This window comes from Pan troglodytes, chromosome 1 (genome assembly GCF_028858775.2).
Source record: "Pan troglodytes isolate AG18354 chromosome 1, NHGRI_mPanTro3-v2.0_pri, whole genome shotgun sequence".
In the NCBI taxonomy this organism is placed as follows: Eukaryota; Metazoa; Chordata; class Mammalia; order Primates; family Hominidae; genus Pan; species Pan troglodytes.
In genome coordinates, this window is record NC_072398.2 from 45028898 (window position 1) to 45055802 (window position 26905).

Sequence of the window (26905 nt, forward strand, 5' to 3'; positions counted from 1 at the left end):
AAACACCTTCGATCTCACAAGGTGTTGCTCCCGGGAGCAGAAGTTTCTTGGCACGAGCAGCCAAGCACATCAGGCCTGGCCTCATAGGTGGGCCTCTTCATTAGCCATAGGAGAACGGACCTCCAGAACATTTCTTGCTCTCAGCAACCCTAACATCATAAGAGAAAATGGGTTAGGGACTGTAGAGACCTGTCCTTCTAGGGCTCAGCCTCACTGACTTGTGGTTCCAAGTGAAATAAAAAATATTACTCAGAAAAAAAGTCAATTGTGTCGGAGGCCCCAAATTAGGCAAGAAAGAGGTCAAAGATTCTGCTTGCTGCCTTCACCTCTCTGCCCAAAGGGATCCTCCCAGGGACTTCTTGCAGGGTTGCTGTTATGGGCTGAATTCTGTCCTCCTCCACTCCCCGAATTCACATGTTCTAACTCCCAGCACCTTAGAATGTGACCATATTTGGAGACAGGATCTTTACAGAGGTAATTAAATTAAAATCATGGTGGTGGGCGCCTGTAGTCCCATCTACTTGGGAAGCTGAGGCAGGAGAATGGCGTGAACCCGGGAGGCGGAGCTTGCAGTGAGCCGAGATCAAGCCACTGCACTCCAGCCTGGGTGACAGAGCGAGACTCTGTCTCAAAAAAAATAAATAAAATAAAAAATTAAAAAATTAAAAAAAATAAAAATAAATTAAAATCAGATCATGAGAGTGGGTCTGAATCCAATGTGACTGGTGTCCTTACAAGATGATATTTGGACGCAGAGACATACAAAGAGATGCTGATGGGAAGAGTCACAGGCAGAAGACAGTCATGTACAAGCTAAGCAGAGAGGCCGGGAACGGGTATTTCCCCCAGAAAGAACCAACCTGCTTACACCTTGACCATGGATTTCTACTGTCTAGAATGTGAGAAAATAAATTTCTGTTGTTTAAGCCACCCTGTCTGTAATAGTTTGTTAGGGGAACCCTAGCAAATTAATATACAGAGGCTTAGATGCTGGGAGGTCTGCATAGCCTTAGGTTGCCTGGACCAAAGAATGCATCTGAATGAGGGATATGTTTGTACTTATATTGCAGCATTATTTTAACCTGAAGCAAAATTGATCTATTACTCCCTTCCCCCATAGCTCAGTCTTTTAAATTTTTTATTTCTTTTGGTATTGGTTGAATACATTTTATTGTTTTAATCCCTTTAGTCTTTTTATTTTTCTGGTTTTAATGATTTTGCTTATCTCAGTCATTTTTAATCTCTGTTTTGTCTTCTAGCTACTTTATACTATTTTCTTTGATCTCATCTTATCTTCTAGATTTATTGTTATTATATTATCTTTTTATTCCGCATCTTTTATTTCTAACCTTTGCCTTGTCATGTCTTTGTTCTAGCTTTTAATTTCTTTTTAGCTTATTTGGTTTATTTTTAGTTCGTATTATCACTTTATTGCCTGCCGCCCTCTTTTTTTAACTGTTTTTACCACCTTTTTTTATTTCTTCTTAGTTTACTTTATCTTTTTATTGACTGTTGTATTATCTTCCATTTTTTTACTGTTTTCAATTCTCTCTGCTTATTAAACGCAGAGGCTGGAAACACAGCCCTCAGGGGAGAGCTTCAAGGCTAACCCAGGCCCTAAGTGGAGGAGGAGGCTGGATGCCCTCTCTGCCTTCTGGAGTGGGCCCTTCCAACCACCCCTTCTAGATGCTCCATTTGCACCAAAGCTGGCCCCTCCTGTCTATAAGGATTAATCTGTGTAATATAAGAGATCCTGGGGAAAAACTCCATCAGGAAGATAGTTATAGTGATAACCCATCTGAACTGCTGGAACAGCCTGGCTTTCTCACATCATATGCCATCAAATTGCTCTATGTGCATCTGAAATGTACCATCACTGGACATTAGACCAAACCTATAAAAAGAGCATATTACTTGTCAGGTTGGGTGTGGTAGGTACGAAATTTCACTTTGGGAAGAGCTCTCAACATACCTGTGTAGGTTTAATTTTAACAACAACAACAGGAACACGGTGGAAGTCCAGGCACGGTGGCTCACGCCTGTAATCCCAGCACTTTGGGAGGCCGAGGAGGGTGGATCACGAGGTCAAGAGATCAAGACCATCCTGGCCAACCTGGTGAAACCCCATCTGTACTAAAAATACAAAAATTAGCGGGTGTGGTGGTGCTGTAGTCCCAGCTACTCGGGAGACTGAGGCAGGGGAATCACTTGAACCCAGGAGGTGGAGGTTGCGGTGAGCCGAGATCATGCCACTGCACTCTAGCCTGGAGACAGAGCAAGATTCCATCTAAAAAGAAAAAAAAAAAACTAAAACAAACAAACAAACAAAATACAGTGGACTGGATCCTTGCAGCACAAGTTTTTGGGAGGAGGCTCAGTGAAGTATTTTCTGGAATTCTTCTTACATCTAGCTGCCTCTCATTTATTCATTCACCTGATAAATACGTATTGGAACCCTCCTACATGCCAAAGCTCTGCTAGGCAATGAAGACAAAGTACTGACCAAAAAGTGTGAAGCTCCTTGCTATAATAAAGTTTATAGTCTATTAAAAGGATGTTTATCTATTACCAATCTTATTTGCCTTCCTTTAGGCAAGATTACAGGAGGTTCTTATGTCATAGATTGGTAATTGTCCTCAGGTATCTGTTTCTTCCTTCTAGAATAATATAAGTTTTAGCTAAGAAAATAATGATACGTTAAAAGGCTGCATATAGCCGGGTGAGGTGGCTCACACCTATAATCCCAGCACTTTGGGAGGCCAAGGCGAGTGGATGACCTGAAGTCGGGAGTTCGAGACCAGCCTGACCAACATGGAGAAATCCCATCTCTGCTAAAAATACAAAATTAGCCAGGTGTGGTGGCACATGCCTGTAATCCCAGCACTTGGGAGGCTGAGGCAGGAGAACCCTTGAACCCAGGAGGTGAAGGTTGTGGTGAGCCAAGATCACGCCATTGCACTCCAGCCTGGGTAACAAGAGCGAAAAAAAAAAAAAGGTTGCATATCCCAGCCTCCCTTGCAGCTAAGTACAGCCATGTCCCTAGGTTCTGCCCTATAGAAACCTAAGCAGAGGGATATTTGCTTCCTGGTTTGGCCCTATAGGACCTAAACAGAGGGAAGCATACTTCCCGGTTCTGCTCTATAGGACCTAAGCACAGGGATATATGCAACTTCCTGGTTATGGCCATTAAAGGAAAGGGTATATTCTGCCCATTCTCTCTTTCTCCCTTCTGCTGGCTGGAATGCAGGCATGGTGGCTGGAGCTATAGCTGGTATCCTAAGCCATGAGATGAGAAAAGGGCATTGAAAATGGGTGAGGCCCAGGCGCAGTGGCTCATGTCTGTAATCCCAGTAGTTTGGGAGGCCGAGGAGGGCGGATCACTTGAGGTCAGGAGTTCAAGACCAGCCTGGCCAACATGTCGAAATCCTGTCACTACTAAAAATACAAAAATTAGCTGGGTGTGATGGCATGCGCCTGTAGTCCCAGCTACTCAGGAGGCTGAGGCAGAAGAAATACATGAACCTGGGAGGTGGAGCTTGCAGTGAGCCGAGATCGATGCCCCTACACCATTCCAGCCTGGGTGACAGAGCAAGACTCTGTCTCAAAAAAAAAAAAAAAAAAAAAAGAAAAGAAAAAGAAAAGAAAGAAAGAAAAAAGAAAAGAAAAGAAAATGGGTGAGGAATCTAGGTTCCTGATACCATGGAGCCTCCAGAAAGCCCTGTAGTGCTTATTTTTGGACAATTACCTGAGAGACAAATAAACAGCTATCTTGTATAATCCACTGTGACATTGGCCTTTGTTACTGCACCTGAATCAGTTCTCTTTAACATATAGTTCTCCCTGAAAAAAATCTTCTTTTATTTTGAGAGCCAAGGAGTACATGGCAATCCTTAAATCATATCCTTCTAGAAAATAATTAGATATATCCCTGCTGGATTACTTCTGTAGGTAAGAGCCCTTCCTTGTCACCAGGGTGCATGAGGGTGGGTGATCTTCCACACTTCACAGCTGGGCCTCTGAGTCTGCACAAGCCTGCTCACTGTGTTCTGTTCTCTTCAGTCTCAGAAAAATTATCAGGGTTCTTAGTACCTGTCCAACTTTTTTTTTGTTTGTTTTGAGACAGCCTCACTCTGTTGCCCAGGCTGGAGTGCAGTGGCGCGATCTTGGCTCACTGCAACCTTCGCCTCCCAGGTTCAAGCGATTTTCCTGCCTCAGCCTTTCGAGTAGCTGGGATTACAGACGTGCACCACCATGCCCAGCTAATTTTTGTATTTTTAGTAGAGACAGATGGGGTTTCACCATCTTGGGCAGGCTGGTCTCGAACTCCTGTTCTTATGTGATCCACCTGCCTTGACCCCCCAAAGTCCTGGGATTACAGGTATGAGTCACTTGGCTCGGCCTACAGGTTCCCACTTTAAATATATTTTTCATAACGAACTAGCTATGCAAGCTGAAGAATCTATTCTGTTAAAAGCAGGCTTTCATCAGTGAAATCTATACCAATAGCCATATGACCCCTGCACCCCCAATCAACAACATGATTCCTTTCCAAATCTTCAATCATTGGCTTAGAACTCCAAGTTAGCCCTTAAAATGTTTACTTCCACACTGCCCAGTCACATTTTCAGGGATTTCTTCAGCTGTTGAAGGTAATTTCCAGAGCCCTGCCCCTCTGCAGACAGAGGTTGTCGTGAAAACCTGCAGATTCCTCACTACAGAATACTCTGTTGAACCTAACACTGTGAATTTGGCCTTGCTCTTACTCAATAAGATGACAATAGCTCCTAATCCCCCACTCACCTCTGTCTTATTCATGCCTACATCCCCAGTCTCTAGAATAAGCAACAGTAAGAGTCATACTCCTGCGTAATTCCAAACTGCCAAAGGATACATCCTTCCAGAATATTTTTTTTTTTTTGAGACGGAGTCTTGCCCTGTTGCCCAAACTAGAGTGCAATGGCATGATCTGGGCTCACTGCAACCTCCGTCTCCCAGGTTCAAGCGATTCTCCTGCCTCAGCCTCCTGAGTAGCTCGGATTACAGGTGCGTGCCACCACACCTGGCTAATTTTTTGTATCTTAATAGAGATGGGGTTTCACCATGTTAGCCAGGCTGGTCTTGAACTCCTGACCTCATGATCCGCCTGCCTGGGCCTCCCAAAATGCTGGGATTACAGGCGTGAGCCACCTCAGCTGGCCAAAGATTTTTTGAAGTTGCCTTCTAGTATCTAAGATATTTCTCCCATCATGGGACTGGATTGGGTTCTCAATAAAAACTCCCATTACTTTCGTTTGTTGTTTGTTTTCTTTTCTTTTTTTCACTGCATATGTGTAGGTCTAACCATTATTTTTTATTTTAGTATATAATAGTACAATATATTTAAAGAGGACAAGATTCTAGGAAATAATTTCATTTCTAAGAATTAGGACTTTTTCCTTACAGTGCTGTGTGGAAAATGAGGCAAAGATGGATTGACCATTTAAATCTCAATGTCACTAAACTTCCAGATTATTAAAATTGTAGTCAGCCCATAAAGATATCTGTGGTAGTAAATCTCCAGGATGTCCCCCAGTAATCCCCCTCTTGGTGTTCATGTCCTTACCCTTGAGTAATCCCTTTTCATTGAGTTTGGGCTGGACTTTGTGGTTTGTGACTCACTTCTCTTTTTTTTTTTTTTTTTTTTTTGAGACTTTGTGACTCACTTTTTTGTTTTTTGTTTTTTTTTTTTGCTTTGTTGCCCAGCCTGGAGTGCAATGGCAAGATCTCGGCTCACTGCAACCTCCGCCTGCCGGGTTCAAGCAATTCTCCTGCCTCAGCCTCCCGATTAGCTGGGATTACAGGTGCCTGCCACCACGTCCATCTAATTTTTGTATTTTTAGTAGAGACGGGGTTTCACCATGTTGGTCAGGCTGGTCTTGAACTCCTGATCTCAAGTGATCCACCCGCCTAGGCCTCCTAAAGTGCTGGGATTACAGGAGTGAGCCACTGTGCCCAGCTATGACTCACTTCTAATGAATAGAATAAGGCAGAAGTTACAATGTGGGATGAATCAGGTCATGAAATGCAGAGTGGCATTTCAATCACTTGCTGTGGGGTAAGCCGCCCACCATATCAAGCAGCTCTGTAGAAAGACCCACATGGCAAGGAACTGAGGCCTCCTGCCCACAGCCAGGTGAGTGAGCTTGGAATAAGATCCTCTAGTCCCAGACAAGTCTTTAGAGACTGCAACCCCAGCCAATAGTTTCATGAAAAACCTCATGAGAGACCCTGAACCAGAATCACTCAACTAAGCCACTCCCAAATTCCTGACCCACAGAAACTTTGTAAGATGAAAAATATTTATTATTTAAGTCACTAAGTTTTGGGGTAATTTGTTATGCAGCAATAGATAAGGAGATAATAGAAAAAGATGTCAATATCGCTAAGATAACTCTACAGCTTCTTTTTTGTTTGTTTGTTTGTTTGTTTGAGACGGAGTCTTGCTCTGTCATCCAGGCTGGAGTGCAGTGGCGCAATCTAGGCTCACTGCAACCTCTGCCTCTGGGTTCAAGTGATTCTCCTGCCTCAGCCTCTCCAAGTAGCTGGGCCTACAGGTGCACACCACCACGCCCAGCTAATTTTTGTATTTTTAGTAGAGACAGGTTTTGCCATGTTGGCCAGGCTGGTCTTGAATTCCTGACCTCAGGTGATCCGCCCACCTCGGCCTCCCAAAATGCTGGGATTACAGGCATGAGCCACCTCGCCTGGCCGATAACTCTATAGCTTCTAAATATATTTACCTTCTATGGATGGGATCAGCCACTTGCAAAATAGAAAATCAATAAATGGGAATCTGAGAGAATATTTATTCTCTGGAAAGCGTGATTGAATCATCTGCATAATCTGTGTTTTCCCAATCCTCATAGCTGATGCTGGACACCGAATTAGCTAATTGATTAATTGGCGGCTGCTTATTGAGACTTGTATTGCTTTCCATTTGCCTTATTTAGACAAAGTTTTAGTAGATTCACAAAGCTCTTTCTGGAGTGAAAAAGTTACTTGCCTGGTGGACCTATTTTAAACGTCTTCTTTGAAGTCTTCCCTGAGCATCTTCTGCCCCCATCCTCATCTTCACATCATCCATCAGAGTTTGAATCACTTTCTCGGTGCTTTCATGGCATTCTGAGACTACCTCTGCTATGGCACTTGTCACTGCATTGGCTGAGAACTTGCTACTTCCCTCATTAGGATGGAAGATTTTTGAAAGCAAAGGCTGCAATTTATTCATCTTTGGTCTTAGAACAGCCTCTGGTCTGTAGTATAAGTTCAACAAATATATCTAACATGAATGAATAAGAACATATTAATGAAGAAAGGAATGAATACATGAATAAATGAATTGACCATAGATGAAAGCTAAGTGGCTGGAGGAAAACCACTTCCCCCTCTGAATTTCTGTTCACCTATAAAATGAAAGGGGTGGACAAGATTGTGTCTAAGATCCCTTTTAACTCAGACCTTCTGTGATTTATGATTGGAGATGGGAGTAGAAGCCTATGCCCTTCTATGGCCTTCAAAAAGCAATACTAGGAAGAAAATAATAAAGATAAGAGTGGAAATCAGTGAAATAATAAACTGAACAACAGTAAAGAAAATCAATGAAAGCAAAGATTGTTTCCTTGAGAAGATCAATGAAATTGATAAACCTCTAGCTAGACTGATCAACAACAAAAGAGGAAAGACAAAAATACCAATATCAGGAATGAAGGGTGGGGGGCATATCAATTCAGATTCTACAGACATGAAAAGGATTAAAAGGATTAAAAAGGAGTATTATTAACAACTTTATAGAATAAATTTGGCAACTTAGATAAAATGGACAAATTACTTGAAACACACATATTACCAGAACTGGCCCAGGAAGAAATAGAAAATCTGAATAGCCTTCTATATATTAAAGACTTGAAGCAGTTCTTTTTAAAAACTGGCAAAATTCTATCAAACACTTAAAGGTGAAATAATCCTAAATCATACATTAATTATTTCAGAAAACAGAGAAAGAAGGAATATTTCCCAATTAATTTTTATGAATCCAGTATTACCCTGATACCACAACCAAAGATATTATAAGGAGGCCAGGTGTGGTGGCTCATGCCTGTAATCCCAGTGCTTTGGGAGGCCGAGGTGGGTGGATCACATGAGATCAGGAGTTTGAGACCAGCCTGGCCAACATGGTGAAATCCTGTCTCCACTAAAAAACACAAAAATTAGCCAGGTGTGCTTTGGGAGGCCGAGGCGGGCAGATCACCTGAGGCTGGGAGTTCAAGACCAGCCTGATCAACATGGAGAAACCCCATCTCTACTAAAAATACAAAATTAGCCGGGCGTGGTGGCACATGCCTGTAATCCCAGCTACTCGGAAGGCTGTAGCAGAAGAATCACTTGAACCCAGGAGAAGGAGGTTGCAATGAGCTGAGATTGTGCCATTGCACTCCAGCCTGGGCAACAAGAGCGAAACTCCATCTCAAAAAAAAAAAAAAAAAAAAAATCAGCCAGGTGTGGTGGTGCACGCCTGTGATCCCAGCTACTTGGGAGGCTGAGGCAGGAGAATTGCTTGAACCTGGGAGGCAGCGGTTGCAGTGAGCTGAGATTGCACCACTACACTCCAGCCTGGGCAACAGAACAAGACTCCATCTCAAAAAAAAAAAACCCACGATACACAAACAAATAGTATGTCAAGACCAAGTGGGGTGATCTAGAAATGTGGGGCATACAGCTAATAAAGGAAGAAATGTCCTTTTTTAATTAAAAAAACTTTTTTTTTTTTCTTAAATAGAGATGGGGTTTCACTATGTTGCCCAGGCTGGTCTCAAACTCCTGGGCTCGAGCAATCCTCCCACCTTGGTCTCCCAAATTGCTGGGATTACAGGTATGAGCCACCCCTCCTGGCCAAAACTATCTGTTTTTTTTTTTTTTTTGAGACAGTCTCTCTCTATCACCCAGGCTGGAGTGCAATGGCGCGATCTCGGCTCACTGCAACCTCCGCCTCCTGAGTTCAAGCGATTCTCCTGCCTCAGCCTCCCAAGTAGCTGGGACTACAGGCACACACCACCATGCCCAGCTAATTTTTGTATTTTTAGTAGAGGTGGGGTTTCGCTATGTTGGCCAGGCTGGTCTCAAACTCCTGACCTCAGGTGATCCACTCACCTCGGCCTCCCAGAGTGCTGGGATTACAGGCGTGAGCCACCGCGCCCAGTCCAAACCATCTTTATTCAGTTAATATGACACATATATAGAAAACCCTAAGCAATTAACAAAAGCAATAAACAAAACTGGTAGCACCAATAGGTGAACTGGGCAAAGTTGCAGAATGCAAGGCCAATATGCAAAAATCAGATGTATTTCTATATACTAGCAATAAACTATTGGAAAATGAAATGAGAAGGTGCCATCAGTACCAACAAACAAACATACAGGGTCCAGCCACCTGCAGCCCTGAACTGGAATAAGCAGATTGGAAAATGAATTAATGCACATAAATTATTATAAAATAAAAATTCATCCAGTCTATGATAATTATAAACATGCATGACAGTAAATGATGCAGTTCTTTTTTTTCTTTTTTTTTTTTTTTTGAGACGGAGTCTCTCTCTGTTTCCTAGGATGGAGTGCAGTGGCTCAGTCTCGGCTCACTGCAAGCTCCACCTCCTGGGTTCAGGCCATTCTCCTGCCTCAGCCTCCCGAGTAGCTGGGACTACAGGTGCCTGCCACCACGCCCAGCTAATTTTTTTGTATTTTTTAGTAGGGACGGGGTTTCACTGTGTTAGCCAGAATGGTCTCGATCTCCTGACCTTGTGATCCGCCCGCCTTGGCCTCCCAAAGTGCTGGGATTACAGGCATGAGCCACTGGGCCCAGCCACATCTAATTTTTAAATGTCTTACTATTTTTTATTCTTACAAACATCATCATTATTATTATTATTTTGAGACCAAGTCTCACTCTGTCACCCATGCTGAAATGCAGTGGCACAATCTTAGCTCACTGAAACCTCCACCTGCCAGGTTCACACAATTCTCCTGCCTCAGCTACCCGAGTAGCTGGGATTACAGGCGCGCACCACCATGCCTGGCTAATGTTGTATTTTTGGCAGAAGTGGGGTTTCACCATATTGGCCAGGCTGATTTCAAACTCCTGACCTCAAGTGATCTGTCTGCCTCAGCCTCTCAAAGTGCTGGGATTACAGGCATGAGCCACTGCTCCCAGCCCTACAAACATTACTACTATTGTTATTATTAGAGACAGGGTCTCACTCTGTCGCCCAGGCTGGAGTGCAGTGCAGTGGTGTGATCATAGCTCACTGCAGCCTCGAACTCTTGGCCTCAAGCGATCCTGCTGTCTCAGCTTCCTGAATAGCTAGAACTACAGGTGCGCATTACCATATCCAGCTAATTTTTAATTTTTTTGTAGAGATGGGTTCTTGCTCAGGCTGGTCTTGAACTTCTGGCCTCAAGTGGTCCTCCCTGGCCTCCCAAAGTGCTGGGATTACAGGCATGAGCTACTACTCCTAGCCCTAATCCTTTTTAAATGTATGTAGAGCTCACATTTATTTCAATATTTAATATTAGAACTGTTGGTCAGGCGCAGTAGCTCACACAGAAACACCTTCACAGACACACCCAAACATAATGCTTTATCAGGTTTCTAGGTACACTTAATCTAGTCAAGTTGACACCTAAAATTACCCATCAAATAGGAAGACTCAATATTGTGTTTCTTTTTCTTTCTTTTTGAGTTGGAGTTTCGCTCTTGTTGCCTAGGCTGGAGTGCAATGGCACGATCTCGGCTCACCACAACCTCCGCCTCCCACGTTTAAGCGATTCTCCTGCCTCAGCCTCCCTGGTAGCTGGGATTACAGGCATGTGCCACCACACCTGGCTAATTTTGTATTTTTAGTAGAGACGGGGTTTCTCCATGTTGGTCAGGCTGGTCTCGAACTCCCGACCTCAGGTGATCCTGAGGCCCACCTCGGCCTCCCAAAGTGCTGGGATTACAGGTGTGAGCCACCGTGCCCGGCCGACTCAATATTGTTAAAATGTTAATTCTCCCAAAATTGATCTATAGATTCAATACAATCCCAATAATAATTACCCAGTAATTTTTGCAGAAATTGACAAGCTAATTCTAAAATTTATGTGGAAACTCAAAGGGCCTAGGATATCCAAAACTATCTTGACAAAGAAGAGCAAAATAGGATTCATATCACCTGACTTCAAAACCTACTGTACCGCTACAGTAATCAAGTCAAGTATGGTATTGGCATAAGGGTGGACACACAGATCAATAAAGCAGAACAGAGTCCAGAAATAGATCCACACATGTTTTGTCAATTGATTTTTTTACAAATGTGCCAGGGTAGTTTAAAGAGGAAAGGATATCTTTTCAACAAATGATACTAGAACAACTATATAGTCTTAGGGGGAAAAAAATATACCTTGACCCCTTCCTCATAATACACACAAAAATAAACTAGAAAAGGATCACAGAGCTAAAAATATAAGCTAAAATGATAAAATTCTAAAAGAAAACATAAAAGAAATTTTTTTCTGACTTTGGGGTAGGCGGTGGTTTCTTAGGACACCAAAAGCATTCACCATAAAGGAAACAATAAGCCTGACTCTGTTGAAATTTGAATCTTCTGCTCTTCACACTTTTAGAAAATGAAAAGAGGCCAGACATGGGGGCACGTGCCTATAGTCCTAGCTACTAGAGAGGTTGAGGTGGGAGGATTTCTTGAGCCCAGGGGTTGGAGGCTGCCGTGAGCTATGATTGTACCACTGCACTCCAGCCTGGGGGACAGAGTGAGAACTTGCCTCTAAAGAAAAACCAGGGAAGTCAGGCCAGTCGTGTTGGCTCATGCCTGTAATCCCAGCACTTTGGGAGGTGGAGGCGAGTGGATTACCTGAGGTCAGAAGTTCGAGACCAGCCTGGCCAACATGGTGAAACCTGTCTCTACTAAAAATACAAAAATTAGCCAGGCGTGGTAGCACATGCCTGTAATCCCAGCTACTCGGGAGGCTGAGGCAGGAGAATCGCCTGAACCCGGGAGGCGGAGGTGGCAATGAGTCGAGATCGCGCCATTGCACTCCAGCCTGGGCGATAGAGCGAGATTCTGTCTCAAAAACAAAAAACAAAAAACAAAAACAAAAACAAAACAGGGAAGTCACAGGTCACAACCTGGGAGAAATATTTACAATGCATATGTCAGACAAAGAATTCATATCCAGAATATATAGAGAACACTTATAATTCAATAAAAAGAAGACAAGTAATCCAATTGTTTTGTTTTGTTTTGTTGAGACAGAATCTCTCTCTGTCACCCAGGCTGGAGCGCAGAGGTATGATCTTGGCTCATTGCAACCTCTGCCTCCCAGGTTCAAGCGATTTTCCTGTCTCAGCCTCCCGAGTAGCTGGGATTACAGGCGTGTGCCATCACGCCTGGCTAATTTTTGTATTTTTAGTGGAGGTGGAGATGGGGTTTCACCATGTTGGCCAGGCTGGTCAAAAATTCCTGATCTCAAGTGATCTGCCCGTCTCAGCTTCCTAAAGTGCTGGAATTACAGGCATGAACCACCGCACCCTGCCAACCCAATTGTTTTTAATGGACAAAAGATTTGAACAGTCATTTCACCAAAAAAGATATATGAATGACAAATAGGCACATTAAACATCATTAATTGCAAGGACAAAAAACCAAACACTGCATGTTCTCACTCATAGGTGGGAATTGAACAATGAGAACACATGGACACAGGAAGGGGAACATCACACACCGGGGACTGTTGTGGGGTGGGGGGAGGGGGGAGGGATAGCATTAGGAGATATACCTAATGCTAAATGACGAGTTAATGGGTGCAGCACACCAACATGGCACATGTATACATATGTAACAAACCTGCACATTGTGCACATGTACCCTAAAACTTAAAGTATAATAATAATAATAATAATAATAATAATAAAATAAAATAAAATAAAAATTTAAAACATCATTAATTATCAAGGAAATGCAAATTAAACCCACAATGAGACTTTACTACACTCCCAGTAGAATGATTAAAGGAAAAAAGATGGAGGCCAGGCACGGTGGCTAACGCCTGTAATTCCAGCACTTTGGGAGGTCAAGGTAGGAAGATCGCCTGAGCCCAGGAATTCGAGACAAGCCTGGGCAATGTAGGGAGACCTCATCTCTACAAAAACTTAAAAAATTAGCTAGCCTTGGTGGCACGAGCCTGTGGTCTCAGCTTCTTAGGAGGCTGAGACAGGAAGATCGCTTGAGCCTGGAAGGTTGAGGTTGCAGTGAGCTATGGTCACACCACCGCACTCAAGCCTAGGTGACAGAGCAAGAGCCTGCCCCAAACTAACACAAGAACACTAAACCAAACACCGCATGTTCTCACTTACAAGTGGGAGCTGAACAATGAGAACACATGGACACAAGGAGAGGAACAACACACACTGAGGCCTGTTGGTGGATGGGGGGAGGGACAGCATCAGGATAAATACCTAATGCATGCAGGGCTTAATACCTAGGCAATGGCCGAGCGTGGTGGCTCATGCCTGTAATCCCAGCACTTTGGGAGGCCCAGGCAGGTGGATCATGAGGTCAGGAGTTCCAGACCAGCCTGGCCAATATGGTGAAGCCTTGTCTATACTAAAAATACAAAGATTAGCTGGGTGTGGTGGCAGACGCCTGTAATCCCAGCTACTCGGGAGGCTGAGGCAGGAGAATCGCTTGAACCTGGGAGGTGGAGGTTGCGGTGAGCCGAGATCCATGCCACTGCACTCCAGCCTGGGTGACAGAGCAAGATTCTGTCTCGGAAAAAAAAAACCTAGGTGATGGGTTGACAGGTGCAGCAAACCACCATGGCACAGGTTTACCTATGTAACAAACCTGCACAGCCTGCAGCTGTATCCCGCAACTTAAAATTAAATTAAATTAAATTTTTTTCAAAAAAAGAGACTGCCTCAAAAAAGAAAAGAAAAAAGATGGATAATACCAAAAGTGCACAAAGATGTAGAGCAACTGGAACTCTCATAAATTGCTGGGGATGCCTGAAATGTTGCAGACACTTTGAAAAATAATTTGGCAATTTCTTTTTTTCTTTTCTATTTCTTTTTCTTTTTTCTCTCTTTTTTTTTTTTTTTTTTTTGAGACAGGGTCTCGCTCTGTCACCCAGGCTAGAGTGCAGTGGCACGATCACGGATCAGTGTGGCCTCGACCTCCTGGGCTCAAGCGATCCTCCCACATCAGCCTCCCAAGTAGCTGGGACCACAGGTGCACACCCCCATGCCTGGCTAATTTTTTTTAATTTTTAAAAACTTTAGTAGAGACCAGGTCTCACTATGTTGCCGAGGCTGGTCTCAAACTCCTGAGATCAAGCAATTCTCCCACCTCAGCCTCCCAAAGTGCTGGGATTACAGGCATGAGTCACTGCACCCAGCCACAATTTCTTATAAAGTTAACATACACTTAGCACAAGATTCAACAATTCCCCTGCTGGATACATACCTAAAACAAATGTAAATATGTATCCACAAAGACTTGTTTTTTTTTGAGACAGGGTCTCGCTCTGTCACCTAGGCTGGAGTGCAGTGGCACAATCTCAGCTCACTGCAACCTCTGCCTCCTGGGTTCAAGCAATTCTCTTTGCCTCAGCCTCTTGAGTAGCTGGGATTACAGGTGCCCGCCACCATGCCTGGCTAATTTTTGTATTTTTTAGTAAAGACAAGGTTTCGCCATGTTGGCCAGCCTGGTCTTGAGCTTCTGACCTCAGGTGAACCACCTGCCTTGGCCTCCCAAAGTGCTGGGATTACAAGCGTGAGCCACCGTGTCTGGCTGTATCCACAAAGACTTGTACACAAATGTTGAAGGAAACTTTCTTCATCACAGCCCCAAACTGCAAACAATCAAAATGTCCACCAACAAGTGAATGAATAAACAAATTGTGGTATAGCTACACAGTAGAATCTACTCAACGATAAAAAGAAACAAACTACTGGTACATGCAACAACTGAGGAAAGCCACACACAAAAGAGCCCATATTCTATGTGTTCATTTATATGAAAATCTCAGATTTGCAAAACTATTCAATAGTGACAGAAACCAGATCAGTGGTTGCCTGGGGCCAGTAGCTGCAGAGAGACTGGCTGCAATGATGCAGGAGGGAACTTTTAGAGAAATGTTTTATATCTAGATTGTGGTGCTGTTTACATGGGTTTATATATTTGTCAAAACCCATCAAACTGTATACTTGAATCTGGTATATTTCGGCCAGGTGTGATGGCTCATATCTGTAATCCCAGTGCTTTGGGAGGCCAAGGAGGGAGGATTGCTTGAGGCCAGGAGTTCAAGACTAACCTGGGCAACATAGCGAGACCCCTTCATACAAAAGAAAGAAAGAAAGAAAGAAAATTAGCTGGGCATGGTGGCATATACCTGTGGTCCCAAGTACTCAGGAGGCTGAGGCAGGAGGATGGCTTGAGGCAAGGAAGTGAGGCTGCAGTGAGCTATAGTCATACCACTGCACTCCAGCCTTGCTGACAGAGTGAGATGCTATCTCCAATGAAATAAAATAAAAACGGTGCATTTTTATTTCATATTTTATTTTATATTTAACTCAATAAAGTTAATCTAAAAAGAAAGGAAGTGTTGCTGTGTCCTACACTGAGGGTTTGTAGTTTGAGGCTGTTTTTTGTGTCTCATCCTTTTATCCCTTCAGCATATTTCTTTTTTTCTTTTTCTTTTTTTTTTTGAGACAGAGTCTTGCTCTGTCACCCAGGCTGGAGTACAGTGGCACGATCTCGGCTCACTGCAAGCTCCACCTCCCGGGTTCACACCATTCTCCTGCCTCAGCTTCCCAAGTAGCTGGGACTACAGGTGCCCGCCACCACACCGGACTAATATTTTTGTATTTTTAGTAGAGACAGGGTCTCACTGTGTTAGCCAGGATGGTCTCGATCGCCTGACCTCGTGATCCGCCCACCTCGGCCTCCCAAAGTGCCGGGATTACAGGCATGAGCCACTGTGCCGGCATTTTTTTTTTTTTCTTTTTTTTTGAGAATGAATCTCACTCTGCCGCCTAGGCTGGAGTGCAATGGTGAGATCTCGGCTCACTACAACCTCTCCCTTCAGGGTTCAAGTGATTCTCCTGCCTCAGCCTCCCAAGTAGCTGGAATTACAGGTGTCTGCCACCATACCTGGCTAATTTTTGTATTTTTAGTAGAGACGGGGATTTCGCCATGTTGGCCAAGGCTGATCTCGAACCCCTGACCTCAGGTGATCCACTCACCTTGGCCTCCCAAAGTGTTGGGATTATAGGCATGAGCCACTGTGCCTGGCCCTTCCACATACTTCTAACATCTTTTACTCCACAGCCATCTCATAGCAGGGGCTCCTTCCTCTGTGAAAGATCTCTTTTCCAGCATGTCCTCCCCAGTCCCCAGGTCCTCAGCCAGGACCTTTCTCCATCAGCCTCCACAATCCAGAGCTCCTGTATCCCCTCCCAGCGAGCTCTATGGATAAGCTGTCTGCGCTTCCCTGGGTGAGGGCTCAGGGCCAAAGCTGAGCAGACTTAGCAAATTGTGTTTAGCTGATGCAGAGTTGGCCCTCAACTAAATACATCATCAGCCTCACCAGCTCTTGCTGGGTCTTGGCAAGAGCGAGAGACTACATGCAGAGTCTCTGGCACCCTTGCCTTCCTACCTTAACACTTCTCATCTTGTGGAGCACCAGGGCCAGCTTTTCCCTGGCCTGTGCATGAGGTTCCACAAATCCGGCCTAGGCCTCTTGGTCTCTACCCTACCCCGAATCCCATCCTCTTTTCAGATCCTAGCTCACTCACACCCAAGTTCTCTCCCTCCCCTAAGGCATCATTCCATCTAAGGAATTCCAAGTAGAGACATTGAAAACAAAGAAATCCAGGTTGGTGGTGATTCTGGCATAGGCCTCCTGATAACCCACTTTGAGGGGGGACCCAGCTGAATGCCTATTAGAATCCCTTGAGAAAGAAAACCCTGGGCTGCCAGAATTTCTCCTCCACCAAGTGAGGGACTCTTTGCGAAGCTCGATGACCTCATTGCTCACATTACTGATGGGCCTACCCTTGCTGCCACTGAGCCCCTCCCTGGGGATATAATGCATGAATACTTTGGGGTATGGGGAGCAATCCTAGCCAAACAGAGAGAAAGAGGTGCCAGGAAGGCTGGGGGGCTTGATTAGGGCCCCAGGCCCGCATTTGTTTCTAGAGTCTTCTTTGCATCCCTGTTCCAGGGAAAGACTGAGGCATGGAATTCAGATGCACAGCAAAGGCCACAGGACTCCTGGCCACGGATTGTGGGGATCTGGACAGTAGCATCCTTAGGGGAGCTATAGCTCTTTGCCCTGGCTTCTTGACCTCCCACTTTTGGAAGGCAAAGAGGATGCAACTACCCTGGTCATGGGAATGGCTGGACCCCTCCGACTTGGAGACAATGGCTTGGCCAGAGCACGTGGGCGAGCCCAGGAGGCTGGCTCGGGTCTGCGGCTTCCTGGGAGGAAGTGAGGCATTGTTTCTTGGGCTGTGTGGGCCCGCTGGAACTCCAGCACAATGCAGGGAGTGGTGGGTGCCAGGTCTAGCCCACCGACAATCGGGAACTTGTTTATTGCTTTAATGACCCCATGGTGGATCCACCTGGAAATAGACCTGCTAATGAGCAGAGACAGAGCTGGCACAGCCCCAAGGGAAGCCTGTCGGGCCAGCTACCCTGGAGGCGCTACGGGTGTGTGGTCTGAGACTAGGAGAGCTGGGAAGTGGAGACCTGGGTTCTGTCTGGGAAAACCACAGGGAGATCTCATGCTTCTCCACTGCTATCCACCTCTTGTTGTGGGTTACAAGAAGGTGAAGTGGGGGAAGTGGCGTGGGGCTGAGAATTCAAGGCATAGTTGGTCTCCCCATTCCAGCCTTTGCTCCCAACTGCTGGTGGCCTTGGACAAGCTGTCTACACTTTCTGGGCCTTATGTCCTCATCTTTCAGGAAGGGATACCAACATCATTCCTGCTGTCTCCCCACTTCCCCAGGGTGTTGGGAGGATAAGGTAAGATCAGACACTGTAACTGCTTTGAACTCCTTGGAAGAAAAAAACCCTTTTAGACATCAAGGCTTTACAATGTTTGCTTCTTTCCCCTGTGGCTGGAGCCTGGGAGCTTGGAGAGGGATGGAGTGTCTGGGACTTGGTTTTCCTAGACTGTTCATCAGACACCTGCCAGGGACTGAGACGAAATTAAAACTTCCCCTGCATCAAGGACATCTGAGAGCCAAGAGTGGGCACCTGGGAGGGGGCAATAATGTGTTGGAGCCAGCCCATGCCAGCTCACAGGAGCTCAGGAATGTTAAATCCATTGGTAGCTTGCAATTGGTTACTGTAGGAGTTTTTATTTCATAGATATCAGCAAACTCTACAAATCAAGGCTTTCTTTATTTCCTTCCTTCCTTCTTTCCTTCCTTTCTCCCTCCTTCCTTCCTTCCTCCTTCCTTCCTTCTTCCCTCCTTCCTTTCTCCCTCTGTCCTTCCTTCCTTCTTCCTTCATTCCTTTCTCCCTCCCTCCCTCCCTTCCTTCCTTCCTTCTTCCTTCCTTCCTCCCTTCCTTCCTTCCTTCTTCCTTCCTTCCTTCCTTCCTTCCTTCCTTCCTTCCTTCCTTCCTTCCTACCTTCCTTCCTTCCTTCCTTCTCTCTCTCTCTTTCCTTCTTTCTTTCTCTCTCTCTCTCTCTTTCTCTTGAGAGCTGGGACAGGACGTGTAGAAGACTGTGACCCCCATCACACTCCCTACCCAGGTCTCACCAAGCAGTCCCAACCAGGTGTGGCTTATTTGCCCTTTGAACACAGACCCCAGGAGACTGGAGTCCTCAGCAGTTGAGAAAATGGCCTCACTCCACGCAGTAGTGGGACAGGAGTGGCCGTGAGATAGGTGGAGGGTGCTGGAATCCAGTCCTAGGAAGAATTTGTCTCTGCTGTACCATACTGAGTTCTGAAGGTCAGGAAGCCAAACCGAAGCTCCAGTCAGGTGCTGAGTGTTTCTTTGCCCTGGTTCAAACACAGCAGTGAGTGGAGGGTCTGGGGTTGGAGGATGAAGGGAATGGGGTGAGACCACGAGGTGAACATATCGGGCATCTATGTGGACACTCTCATAGGAGCATAACTCAGAGATCCTAGGAAGTATTTAAGGAACTGCTTGCTTGCTTGTGTTTTGGGGGTTTGTTTTTAATCCAAGAAGTTTCTTTACAGGCTGAAAAGAGGTGACCATCATCGATTCTGCTGAAGGCCTCTGGCATGGCAGGCCGGGAGGTGGGGGTGGGGAGCTGACATTGTGAAGCAGAAGGAGGAAGTGGCCAGTGACCTGGGATAGGTCAAGGGGACAGCTGTGGGACCGGAAGCCAGGATACTCCGGTTCTAGTTCTGGCTGTGCCAGGCGATGCAGGACAAATCGCTCCCTCTCCCTGGGTCTGCATGCTCTCAGCTGTACTCTGCAATCATCTGCAGGTGATCTCTAGGGGCCCTAGCAGCATCGAAGTTCTCTGACAGTTTATCTTCAATGCTCTTTGGTTTCTCTCATCAATGCCCCTACACCCATGGGTTGGCACCTAAGGGCTTGCGGTCTTGTTATTGACTGAAAGTTTGTGTCTCCACCCCCTAAATTCATGTGTTGAAACTTCGATCCCCAGTGTGACGGTATTAGGAGATGGGGCCTTTGGGAGGTGATTAGGTTTAGATGAGGTCATGAGGGAGAGCCTCTAGGATTGGATTAGTGTTCTTATAACAAAAGCCAGAGGCTGAGTGCGGTGGCTCACACCTGTAATCTAAGCATTTTGGGAGGCCGAGGTGGGCAGATCACCTGAGGTCAAGAGTTTGAGACCAGCCTGGCCAACATGGTGAAACCCCCTCTCTACAAAAGTATAAAAATTAGCTGGGGATGATGGCGGGTGCCTGTAATCCCAGTCACTCAGGAGGCTGAGGCAGAAGAATCACTTGAACCTGGGAGGTGGAGGTTGTAGTGAGCTGGGATTGTGCCATTGTACTCCAGCCTGGGTGAGAGAGTGAGACTCTGTCTCAAAAAAAAATAAATAAATAAAAGAAGAGCCAGAGACTAGAGCCCTTTCTCCCTCTCTCCTCCATGATGTGAGGATACAGTAAGGAGGCACAGCTTCTATCTGCAAGCCAGGAAGTAGGCCCTCACCAGAAACCAAATCTACTGGCTCCTTCATCTTGGACTTCCCAGCCTCCAGAGCTGCGAGGAATAAATGTCTGCTGTTTAAGGCACCTAGTCTATGGTATTATTTTTGACAGTCGTGCTTCCCCCCTCCTAGGAGATTTCTACATGCGGCATAGCCCGTCTTTCACAGTTAAAGGCATTTGCTCGGAGCTCAGGAAGTCCTGGTCTCAAATCTTGGCCCTTGCCTCTTGCTAGCTGTGTAACCTAGGGTAATATGGTTTGGCTGTGTCCCCACCCGAATCTCAAACTGTAGTTCCCATAGTTCCCACGTGTCACGGGAAGGACCCAATGGGAGGTAATTGAATCATGGGGATGGGTTTTTCCTGTGCTGTTCTCATGATAGTGAATGAATCTCTCACAAGATCTGATGGTTTCCTAAAGGGGAGTTCCCCTGCACATGCTCTCTCTTGCCTGCCACCCTATAAGATGTGCCTTTGTCCTCTTTCACCTTCCACCATGATTGTGAAGCTTCCCCAGCCATGTGGAACTGTGAGTCTATTAAACTTCTTTTTCTTTATAAATTACCCAGTCTTGGGTATTAGCAGCATGAGAACAGAATAATACATAGGGCATATTCACTTATCTGTTCCTACTGCCTCACCTGAAAAATAAGAGTGGTCAGAGTGCCCACTACCCAGGGTTCCTGGAGGACCAAGTGAGATAATTGGTGTAAATCCTTGGCACAGATCTGGGACACAGCAGGTGAGCAGCCGTGTTGGCCGTGGTTAGTCCATCATTCTGAGGACGGCACCGCTCTGCTTTCTAGAGCAAGGTGGCGTGGCAGTCCCAGGAAGGACCTGCTGCCTAAGAGAGGTGGGAGACCTAGAATCCCCTCACCAGGGGAGGCTGTGTGTCTCCAGGCAGTCCTACTAGGGGATTTCAACCCAGCAAGTGAAAGTCACAGCCCCCCAGAGGAGACCCCCATTTTGTCACAGTTAAACTGCATAACTGATCTAAGGGGGAGAGTCAGGGAACTCGGGTTCTGACTCGGACTTGGCAAGTCCCTTAGCTGTGCTCGTTCTTACTTCTCTTGTTTATGAAATCGGGCTCATCTCTGCCCTGCCTCATAGACCAGGACAAATGAGGTCATGCTGACAAGCAACATGAAATCAGTAAAAAATGTTTTAAAGGACTCTACAAAAATAAAATGAATTATTATCACAAATCATAATAGAATTAATCTACATGGCTCAGGGCAGCCCTTGGAGATTTATCTGTGGGTAGTAGAACTTCTTCTCTTTCCCGTTCTTTTTCAGGGAGGTTTTTTCCAGCAGGCCCCTCTGCACCTTGGGGACAGAGTGGAGCTGAATGTCCCATGTAACTCACAGTCCTGTCTTCCACCTCCCACTCATCCCTCCACTGGGAAATCTCAATGTATTTTTAGGGAACCTCATTCCTCCCGCCCCTGTTTCCTTTCCAGGGCATGCCTGGGAAAGTTCTTAGGAACTCGTGAACGGAGGCTGCTGTTAAGGACGCTGTCTTTGGCCTGGGCTTTGGTCCCTGGCCCACGTCCCCAGGAGGGCTGAGATGCCCCGTGGCAGTGAAGAGAAGAGTGAGAAAAATCCATGTGACGTGTCAGGGAGGGGCAGCTGCCAGAGGCCCCCAAGGAGGGAGAATGAGTAAACAGCCCAGCCACCAACCCCAGTCCCCCTGTTCCACTTGGGTGCAGGCGGTTCAGCTTCAGAAACCTGGGGGTGGGGCAGGCGGGTGACACATGCTCCTCTGGGAGTGGGATAAATAATCTTCAGCTGCAACAATAAAGATCAATTATGACCTAATCACTCAGCCCGATTCCAAAAGCCCAGGGGGTGGGCCTCGCCCTTCCTCTCCCTCCAGGTTTAATTATCTGAAGAGTCTTGGACTTTCATTTCTTGTTTTTTGCTCGTTTGCTTGTTTGTTTGCACCTGGTTGATGTATAAGTCTTGGACTTTGGGAGACCCAAAGAGAAAGAAGGTCTGCAAATAATTAAGCCAGGGGATGGCCTTCAGGACAGGATTGTCTGTGGGCATGGGGTGGGGGTAGAGGATATGGCAGGTTCCCCCTTGATGCATCTGTGTGGGTTGGGTATGAGGTGAGGGCAGAGAACCAGAGCAGGGGAGAGAAGGCAGCTGAAACAGACAAGTGCTTCAGGCACAGGAAGAAAATGGAGTGAGACCTGAGAGGCCTAATTCACTGACCAGTAAGGCAAGGAACATGGGAATCCCTTGTACCCAGAGTTCTCCACAGTGCTCATGGTACATTTATTACAGATGTTGTATTTTTAAATATTTATATATTTATTTATTTATTTATTATTTTGAGATGGAATCTTGCTCTGTCGCCCAGGCTGGAGTGCAGTGCCATGATCTTGGCTCACTGCAACCTCCACCTCCCAGGTTAAAGAGAGACTTTTGCCTCAGCCTCCCGAGTAGCTGGGACTACAGGCGCTCGCCACCACACCTGACTAATTTTTGTATTTTTAGTAGAGACGGGGTTTCACCATATTGGCCAGGCTGGTCTCAAACTCCTGACCTCGTCATCCGCTGGCCTCGGCCTCCCAAGGTGCTGGGATTACAGGTGTGAGCCACCCTGCCTGCCCTAAATATTTATTTATAAAGATTTAATGTAAATATAAATATTTAATATTTGTAATGTTACAAATATTACAGGTGTTGGCAATATCCTTGAAGAGACTAAAAGAACTCAGAACAACACTGAACAAGCCAGCAGAGCCATCAACTCACCCCTACAGTCTCCATAGACAGACTCCATGAAAGCATTGGCCATCGGCTCTCACTGGTGTGGATATGTCACCAGTGGGATAGAGTTGTTCCTCTCTCTGACACTGTATTAGTCCATTCTCACACTGCTATTAAAAAACAAACAAACAAACTTGAGATTGGGGTAATTTATGAAGAAGAGAGGTTTGTTTGTTTATTTATTTATTTATTTATTTATTTTGAGACAGAGTCTCACTTTGTTGCCAGGCTAGAGTGCTGTGGCGCGATCTCGGCTCACTGCAACCTCCAACTCCCTGGTTCAAGGGATTCTCCTGCCTCCGCCTCCCAAGTAGCTGGGATTGCAGGTGGGTGCCACCACGCCCAGCTAATTTTTGTATTTTTAGTAGAGATGGGGTTTCACTATGTTGGCCAGGATGGTCTCGATCTCCTGACCTCGTGATCTGCCCGCCTCGGCCTCCCAAAGTGCTGGGATTACAGGCGTGAGCCACTGCGCCCGGCCAAAGAAGAGAGGTTTAATTGGCTCATGATTCTGCAGGCTGTATAGGAAGCATCATGGCTTCTGCTTCTGGGGAGGCCTCAGAATGTTTCCAATCGTGGCGGAAGCCAAAGTGGGAGCAAGGAGCTCCACATGGTCACAGCAGGAGGAAGAGAGAGAGCAGGGAGGTGCCACACACTTTCAAACAACCAGATCTCAAGAGAACTTACTATGGTGATGACGGTACCAGGGGGATGATGTTAAACCATGAGAAACCACTCCCATGATTGAATCGCCACCCACCAGGCCCCACCTCCAGCACTGGGGATTACATTTCAATATGAGATTTGAGCAAGGACACACATCCAGTTCATATCAGACACCATCCTTTGCCAAGTTGAGCCTGTTCAGCAATGCCTCTTGCCTCTACCCAATGGCAAGTGGTGCCCACTGTGCGTCATCTCACACAACTTGCCCATGTCCCCCTTCTGTGCAAAAGAAATCACTGAAATATACGTGTATCCACAGCAGTGGCAAAGATCAATTTGACACAATGATCAAAACCTGTAAAGGATTCATGGCACACAGGTTAAAAACTCCTGCTCAGTTTGGCAGGGCCCACTGGTTTCCCTAAAGGAGTTTTGTGGTCGCAATTCATTTGCCTGGGATGTCTTCCCTGGTCTTTGTCTTCAGATAGAGGTAGCTAGAAGGTCCCTAATGGGATTTCCACATCTCCTCCACCATGTTTGCCCCTACATTCCTAAGCAACCCCTTTAGAATCATGGCCTATTAGAGCCAGAAGGAATAGTAGAGGTGACAGAATCCATTTTACAGATGAGGAAACTGAGGCATGGGGCAGGGAAGTGGCCTTCTGTCTTCTAGTTCGGTGCTCTTTTCTTACCCAAAACTGGCTCTCCTGACTCCCATCTGCTTTCTTTCTTTTTTCTTTTCTTTTTCTTTTCCTTTTTTTTTTTTGAGACAGAGTTTCCACTCTTACTGCCCAGGCTGCAGTGCAATGGCACAGTCTCGGCTCACTGTAGCCTCTGCCTCCCAGGCTCAAGCAATTCTCCTGCTTCAGCCTACCAAGTAGCTGGAATCACAGGCATGCAACACCACACCCGGCTAATTTTGTATTTTTAGTAGAGACAGGGTTTCACCATGTTGGCCAGGCTGGTCTCGAACTCCTGACCTCAGGTGATCCACCTGCCTGCCTAGTCCTTCCAAAGTGCTGGGATTACAGGCATGAGCCACTGTGTCCAGCCTCTCATTTGCTTTCTTTCTTTTCTTTTCTTCTTTTTTATTTTTTTCGTTGAGACAGTGTTTCACTCTTGTTGCCCAGGCTGGAGTACAATGGTGCGATCTCAGCTCACCGCAACCTCCACCTCCTGGGTTCAAGAGATTCTCCTGCCTCAGCCTCCTGAGTAGCTGGAATTACAGACATCCACCACCATGCCTGGCTAATTTTTTAAATTTTTAGTAGAGATGGGGTTTCACCATATTGGCCAAGCTGGTCTCAAACTCTTGACCTCAGGTGATCCACCTGCCTCAGCCTCCCAAAGTGCTGGGATTACAGGTGTGAGCCACTGCGCCTGGCCCATTTGCTTTCTAAATTATTTTCCACATTGGTTTTTGCTAGTTAGGTATATCTTTATTAGTGATAGTTTTACATTTTCTCCCATATCACATGTTTTTTTAAGACAATGAGGGAGGCTCACCTTGGATTAAACTGTATCCCCAGGCAGCCCACAGGGAAGACAGAACACAGGTTGCCTGTGAGCCTGAGGCCCATCCCCCACCCTAGCATTGAGGCTGCACTATGTTTTAAAATTACCTGGGTATATTTATATATTAGTGTTCTTTTCTATTTTAAAAATGCTTTCCCATTGTGCTTGGCTCACCAGGGCAGTGCTGTTCTCCTGGTTGTGCCGATAGGCTTTTCAATCAAAAACAAGAAAAAAACCCACACATTTCTATTTCTTTATATATCTCCGCTTTTTCTGGAAAATAAATATTTGTTGAATTGAATTGGGAAAATTTTTTAGAAAAATGTTTTTGTACCTTGTGTGTTCTGCTGTTACTGTTGTTAAATAAGTGCTTTCAGTGACAGGGCTTTTGTTCTGGAAAGGGGGTTTTTTGTGTTGGGGAGGGGAGATATTCTACATCCAGGAGGCTATGTTAGGCGTTTTGGAGTGGGAGTCAATGCCTGCAAGCCAGCAGTGGCCACTGTCTTCTCATCTTTCTCTCTTCTCTCTTTCTTCTCTCCCACCAGGTTTCTGCCCCAAATTCACACACTCCCTCCTATCACCAAAGCCACCCGCCACCGCTGGCCTCCTGCATGCTGTGGGAGGAGAGGAGGGCAGACAACGTTGCCTCCCCTGACTCCCATCGTGCGGGCTTGTGAGTCCATGGAGCACAGATGTCCAGGGAACTATCTGATGCAGCATGAGGGGAAGGTGATGCAGCGGCATCCCACCTTGAGATGAGAGAAAGCTGTTCTGGGCTTCCAGTGATTGGCAACTGAGGTCACTCCTTTGCCCATACCCCCGCCCCGAGACTGTTTCCAGTGCCCCAAGTTCACCTCAAGGATCATTGCACAGCAGAAGTGAGTTTTACTTAGGTTGAGACACTCACATATAGGGAATGCAGAATAAATCCCATCCCTTCCTTAGCCAGCAGGGGCAAGGCCCTGAGAAGGAGAACATCGTGTAGGTACAGGCCAACCCCAGGGGCCTCTCACAGGGCCCCCCTCATCATCACTCACCTCTCTATTCAGCAAACACTCAATGAGACAACCATGGACCCTAGGGATGCAACAGTGAAGGAGACGCAGCCTTTCAACACCTGGCAGGGCAGAGACACTTCAACAGTCATTGCCAGCCCCAGTGGACAGTAAGTGTGATGGCAGGGAAGCCCAGCATGCGACGCTTGCACTTAGGAGGGACAGATGACAGGTGGCTGACCTTTCTTTCTTTCTTGCTTGCTTTTTTTCTTTTTCTTTTTTCTTTCTTTTTTTTTTTTGAGACAGTCTTGCTCTGTCACCCAGGCTGGAGTACAACGGCACGATCTCGGCTCACTGCAACCTCCACCTCCCGGATTCAAGTGATTCTCCTGCCTCAACCTCCTGAGTAGCTGGGATTACAGGTGTGCGTCACCACGCCTGGCTAATTTCTGTATTTTTAGTAGAGACGGGGTTTCACCATGTTGGTCAGGCTGGTCTCAAACTCCTGACCTCGTGATCCACTGGCCTCGAACTTCCAAAGTGCCGGGATTACAGGTATGAGCCACCGTGCCCGGCCAGCTGACCTTTCTTAAAAGATGCGTAGGTGTTGTTGGGTGCAGTGGCTCACGCCTGTAATCCCAACACTTTTTGGTAGGCTGAGGTGGGCAGATCGCTTGAGCCCAGGAGTTTGAGACCAGCCTGGGCA